The sequence below is a fragment of the Rhincodon typus genome, unplaced genomic scaffold (assembly GCF_021869965.1).
Source record: "Rhincodon typus isolate 14 unplaced genomic scaffold, sRhiTyp1.1 hic_rhity00000932, whole genome shotgun sequence".
NCBI lineage: Eukaryota > Metazoa > Chordata > Chondrichthyes > Orectolobiformes > Rhincodontidae > Rhincodon > Rhincodon typus.
The window spans coordinates 31284-38114 of NW_025966570.1; the positions used below are offsets into that span (position 1 = coordinate 31284).

At 43.5% G+C, this 6831-nt stretch overlaps 1 non-coding gene across 1 annotated transcript; it reads left to right on the top strand.

Annotated features, from left to right (window-relative positions):
* The first annotated feature begins 3363 nt into the window (after positions 1-3363).
* Positions 3364-3435, top strand: trnad-guc. The gene has a single exon. It is a non-coding gene; the product is annotated as a tRNA-Asp (tRNA).
* The last annotated feature ends 3396 nt before the right edge of the window (positions 3436-6831 follow it).

Genomic DNA, 6831 nt, shown 5'->3' on the forward strand with positions numbered 1-6831 from the left:
CCGTTCATCATTTTTTCTTTCCACCTGATTGATCTCTCCCTGCAGTCCCAAGCTTTGTTCCTCATGGTTAACTACATCACACATTGTTGTGTGTCGTCTGAAAACTTCTAAATTATGCCCCATACAACTCGGTTTTAATCATTGATCTACATCAGACAACAATGGAACTCCCCTGGAAAAATCAGAAACAAATAAAAAACAGAAATTGCTGGAAAAACTCAACAGAATTGGCAGCATCTGTGGAGAGAAATCAAAGATAACATTTCAAGTCGAGTGACCCTCAGAACTCCACTGGAAAGTCATCCAGACATGGTTCTTTCCTGGTTGGGATTAACAGCAAAATCTAACCCCTACTGTCATATGTGAATTTGCTGATGTCTCCGGAGGTGGTTTTTCTGAGTTATCTGTTCCCACACATGGCATTCCCCATGGGCATCTTCCCAGTGTCACTGAGTGAATGAGTTTCCACCTCAGTGGGTAACTGAATCCTTCCCTCAGCCCCCACCTTTCCCTGGTTTCTCTGTGGTGTGGGTGTTCTTGTGTCTATCCAGGTTGGGCAATCAGGTGAATTCAAGTCCATGCAGGACCAAGGCCTGTTCTTGCCTGCTGTGAATGTGTTTTCATTCTTTCTTGTTCTCCCACGGGATGTGGGGAGCACTGGTCAGGACAGCATTTGTTGTTCATCCCGAATTCACCTTGAACTGATGTCAGAGGACAGTTTGGGGTGAACCATGTTGTTGTGGGCTTGGAGTCACTTGTATGCCAGACCAGGTAAGAACCTCCCTCCCAAGGGGACGTGAAGGACTGGGATTTCAGGAAATTAAAGTCATGATTTTGTTCGTGAAATCAGATTTATATTCCAGATTTTATTCATTTGAGTGTAAACTCCAGCAGCTGACATGGTCAGTCCCTAGGGATTACTCGGAGATATATCACCACTATACTGCTATCTCCCCGCTGCATTGCTTCATTGTAGAGAATAACTGTCACTGTTCAGATCATCCCAGAGTGACAGAGAACAGGAGAAGGCCATTCGGACCATCATGCCAGTGTTAGTTCCATTTAAGAAAGGATTGAGTGAAGGGGAAAAGTATCAGCTGGCGTGTGTTTGTAACATTTACAGTGTGTGTCCATGCTGGAATAAATGCGGTTTACTGCAGATTGAATTGTTGACTCGGAGCAAGAAGCTGATGCAGAGACAATGTGAGCAAAGCCAGCTTAAACACTACTACTCAGGTAACAGACGTCAGTTTGTTGTGTAAATAGCAGGGATTGTTTGAATCCATGATCTCTGGGTTATGGGCCCAGCATACTCCCGCTGTGCCACTATGCTATTATCTATCATGCAACCCACAACTGAAATAGATTGTAACTTCCTTCTTGCTTTGGAATAGGAGCACACTTGGTGGCACACCTTCCTGCTTGTACAATTCCAGTGTGTCACGCCAACCAGAATGTGACAGACAGAAACAGACACACACACACAAGCACAACAGCAACGTATCATGAACATACACACAATGTCAGACAAAGGGGTTGATCAGTCCAGCAACTCATTCAGAGGGACGGACTCATGATTTTTCTGAACTTTCGGTAAAGGCTAATCCAGCAATTACATCCCTCATTCTAAAAAATTCTGAAGAAGTGTCTCTGAACCGGAAACATGAACTCTGCTTTCGCTCCATAGATGCTGTCAGACTTACTGAGTTTCTCCAGAAATCTCTGTTTTTGTTACATTACTAATTTTTGTTTCTTTGTGGATGGTAACATTCCCCGGATCATGTACATTGACATTTAAATTCATCTGAAGGCTATCATTCGCCATTCTGTCTTTATTATCCTGTTCTCGCCCTTCTGCCTTCCAAAATCACAAAATCCTTTCTCTATGGCGACAAGCACATGAAAATTTGCCTGGTTCTGATGAAAAGGTCGTGGATATGGAATAAGAATTCTGTTTTAAAAGACACACAGACAAATATACAAAAAATGAATTTAACAGGCGGGGGCAATCTGTCAGTTGACAGAGGAGTAATCTCTAATTTGATTGATAATTGAAACGTTTTCCCGGGACAGATCATGATCCAACAAAAGAAGCTCGTCTTTTTTAACAAATTCCATGCTGACTAACATTGCTCTGTACAGCCTGATGCCCCAATAATCCCTGCTCCATGTCAATAAAAGCTGCTCCGGGTGAGGTTGGAGCTCACAGTCTCGGCGTTTCACGTGCCTCTGTACCGTCACAGAAGGACCGCGCGCTCACCGATTGTATCTTTTATTCCTTGTGACACGTGCTACAGAAATGCGGCAAAATATCAAACATTTTTATGAAAATATTCTCCGAGGTGATGATTTTTTCAATTCAAACCCTCGCTGTTTCACGTATCTGCGTTTGGTTTATCAGAATTCAAACACAGCTCTTGGAGATTTCTCTGCGCTCCACAATGACCAACCGTCCTTTACCTTCCTCGGTTCACTTCACCGAGGCACTGCGCAATCTAACGCTCATTTTCACATTGACACCGTTCAGTCTGTCCTGCTACGGTCACTGTCGCTCAGTGAACGTGCTCCAGACTTATCAACGAAACCTTGAAACCAGTCGATCCACTTAGATACTGCGGTTGTGAGACCAAATATCATGTAATAGCTTTTTCCTGACATGCACCAGTGACTATTGGAGCATCAGAATCAGGAAAAGGACAAAGGACAACATTGATCAAAAGAGACTCCGATGAAAGACCATTTTCTGTGGTTTTCTGCGTCATTTAATTCATTTGTTCATTCGCCTATAGCTAGAGTATAGTGTGCAGTTCTGCAATTCACATTACAGCAGGGATGTGATAGCACTGGAAACGATGCGGAAGAGATTTACCAGGATATGGTCTGGGATGAAGAGTTTCAGTGATGAAGAGAGATTGGACGGACTGGATTTGTTTTCCTTCGAGCAGAGGAGATTTACAGCAGGCAAGATTGAGACGTACAAAACAATTGGCCTGCTGTGTTCATCCAGCTCTGTACCTTGTTGTCCGGGATATTGACAGAGTAGACTGAAAGAAACGTTTCCTCTTGATGGCGAGATCGATGAAAATAGGGGAATAGGTTTAAAGTAAGATGTCGGAAGGTTTGAGTAGATGGGCGGAAAATCTTTTTTAGCCAGTAGGTGTTTGGAATCTGGAAGCCAGTGCCCAAAAGTGTTCTAGAGGCAGACATCCAATTAACTGTAAGAAGCATTCAGACGTAAATTTGTAATGCTAAGGCATACAAGGCTATGTGCCAAGCGATGGAAAAGAGAATTCGGATAGCAAAGCAGTTTTATTTTCCGAGTGCACACGTAGTGGCCCCGAGGGCAGGAGTGGCTTCACGCCGTCCTCGGTAGTATAGTGGTTAGTATCCCCGCCTGTCACGCGGGAGATCGGGGTTCAATTCCCCGCCAGGGAGGCGTTAATCCTTTTTTTGATTCAACCTTGGGTGATGTCTGTGTGGAGTTTGTGCCTTCTCCCCTGGTCTCCATTGAGCTTCCTTCTCATAGGCGAAACATCCGCTGGTTTGGTGAATTGGCCGTGGGAAATTGCCCGTCTTCTGCAATGATGTGCAGACCAGATAGTTCAGCCGTGGGAAATGCAGTTTTTCAGAAAGCTCTTCGCGGTTCTGCGGATGGGTCACTGGACCCGAAACGTTAACTCTGATGTTTTCTTCACAGATGCTGCCGGACCTGCTGAGCTTTTCCAGAAACTTTGTTTTCCTTCGAGAGTCGGTGCAGCTTCAATGGGCCGAATGGCCTCTGTCGATACGGTCGGGTTTCTACGATCTCTGACTCTACGCATTGTAGTCTTATTTTGGATTATGAAATTGACTGCACCAAAATGTACGGCTCGTTAACATCGGTTCGTGATCCACACGACACCAACCGTCATTATCATTTCTGTGTTAAAGAACGCAGCTATCTACTTACACCTCTGTTTCAAATAGATCGATGTAGTCCAGCGTTATTGAGATTATTGAAAAATAAAAGATATCATGTTACCCTGCCTAGAAAATATTCACGTGGAAGTTGCCAGGGTTGCAGGTTTTGGACTGTACGGCGAGGCTGAATAGGCTGGGGCAGCTTTCCCTGGAGCGTCGGAGGCTGAGGGACGACCTGGCAGAAGTTTATAAAATCATCAGGGACATGGACAGGGTGAGTAGTCAAGGTCTTTATCACACGGTGGGCGAGTCCAAAACTGGAGGGCGTATAATTAAAGTGAGGGGCAGAAATTTAAAAGTGACCTGAGGGCCATTTTTTCCGTGCAGAAGGTGGTGCAAGTATGCATTGAACTGCCAGACGAAGTGGTGGAAGCTGGTAAAATTACAACATTTCCAAGGCATCTGGATGCGTGTATGAATCGGAAGGGTTCAGAGGGATATGGGCCAAATGCTGGCAAATGGGGCTGCATTAATTTAGGATATCTGGTCGACAGTGGCGAGGTAGACCGAAGGTTGTGTGTCCGCTCTCTACATTTCCACGACGAAATTGAGAACCACTGGCACAATGGAAACGAGGAGCGGATGCTCTGTGCTCTCCCCATACTGTTCTGTATCTGAAAAATCTTCCTTACTGTCCTATTTTGATATATCACCTTCATAACTTGTTGTGATCTCTCTCCCTTAATTTTTTAAATTTTGGATTACTTGTTACTTTGGTTAGACCCTTGTTATGTTATCTCTTTACATATCATGTTATCCCAGCCATTTGTTTTGTCTCCAGCACCACCGTATTTTTATTGTTTTGTAATTATCTCTGCCTCAATTAATTCGATTATATCCCTTCCCCTGCTATTCATTTATTGACACTTTACTCAGATCGACTGATACTTTTGATCAGCTCGAGAGAATTATTATTCAGCCTGTCAACACATGCCATTTGTTCGCTATTTTGATCTCTCTGATTATAGCTTCAGTGCTTGTATGCTTAACTTCACTTCACCTGGCGAAGTGGCTGCGCTCCGAAAGCTTTGATTTCAAATAAACCTGTTGGACTACAACCTGGTGTAGTATGAATTCTGACCTGTCTACCCAGTCAAACACTAGAACCTCCAGAAATCAGCGTGAATTGAGGGCAGGGCTGTGAGTGCACATTTCTGACTGAAAGTCTTTGTCTCATGTGGTTTCTCTCGTATTCCAGGAGTTTGCCCGACTTTTTTGAATAAACTGTGGCATTTTCAAATCTGCTGGGTCTACTCTATAATATAAGGACATTTGAAAAATTACAACCAACGCATCCTCGATCTCTGTAGCTGCTTGTTTTAGAATCCTTGGACATGAGCCGTCAGGGCCGAGGGTCTTAACTGTCTTTAGTGCTATTCGTTTGCCGAATGCTACTTCAGTCCACACCACCCCCCACAGCCTACCCACCGTCCTCTCAAATATACTATTTGATGGGCACTGTTCTCGAGGAGATCTGTTAACTTGATGTAATTCATTAAACCTGCCACATTACCCATTACCAGATCTAAATTAGCTGCATCCCACATCCTACCCCTAATGCATCATTTGGCTCTCTGAACAGTTATGGAAATATTTTTCTCTGGAATTTATCACTTCCATTAAAAGAGTGATTTATAGTGAAAGAAGAATCGTAAGCCATTCTTTACTTGGCACAGATTTATTTACAGAGTTCAACATTACAGGTGTGTAGTTCCTGACTCCACTCTGTGTCTGTAAGTGTCTCGTTATCAGTTCTCCAGTCACCAACGAATGTGTATATAACATTTGATAAAAATAAACAACTACAGTCAAGGCTACTAAAACATTTATCATCTGTGTGGTTGCCAAGATGTCTCAGCAAGTGGGATGATTGATTGAATTATTTCGCACACTCAGAACAAGTGTATGGTTTCTTTCCCGTGTGAATTCGCTGGTGTGAGAGCAGATGGGAGACTGACAAGATCTCTTCCAACACTTGGACCATTTGATCGACCTCTCCTAAGTGTGATCTCGCTGGTGTGTCAGCAGGTAGGATGTTTGAGTGAACCCTTTCTACACTTAACGCAATTATAGAGTCATAGAGATATTCAGCACAGAAACAGAACCTTCGGTCCAACTCGTCCATGCCGACCAGATATCCAAAATTAATCTAGTCCTGTTTGCCAACATTTGGCCCATATCCCGCTAAACCCTTCCTATACATGTATCCATCTAGATGCCTTTTAAATGTTGTATTTGTACCAGTCTCCACCATTTCCTGTGTCAGTTTATTCCATATACACACCATCCTGCGTGTCAAAATATTGCATCCTACGTCCCTTTAAAATCTTTACCCTCAAACATAAAACCGAAAACCTCAAGTTTGGACTCCCCTACCCTGGGAAAAAAAGGACCCTATCACTGCCCCTCACGATTTTATTAACTTCTATAAGGTCACCCCTCAGCCTCCAACACTCCAGTGTGAATAGCCCTAGTTTATTCAGCCTCTCCCTTCAGCTCAACCGCTCCAACCCTGGCAACTCCTTCGTAAACCTTTTCTGAACCTTTTCATCTTTCCCCGAGCAGAGAGATTAGAATTGAATGCAGTTTGCGAGGTTTCGTCTGTGTGTATTAACGTGGTTAATGTATTCATCCTCTCTATCTCGCCAGTTTAAATTGTGAAAATATCGGTTTAAAGCAGTGTAAGAGGAGATTGTCTCTTTCTGTGCATTTTCATTGGAAATATTCAGCTGTGAACTGTCCGTCTTTACAAAAGCGGTCTTTGACTTAAATTCTCACTGAGTAACATTGAGATAGAAGAAAAAACAAGTTTCTGTGATCGAGAGTTCAAGTACATGAACATGTGGATGGGGCCTGGGTGCAGTGCTCTGC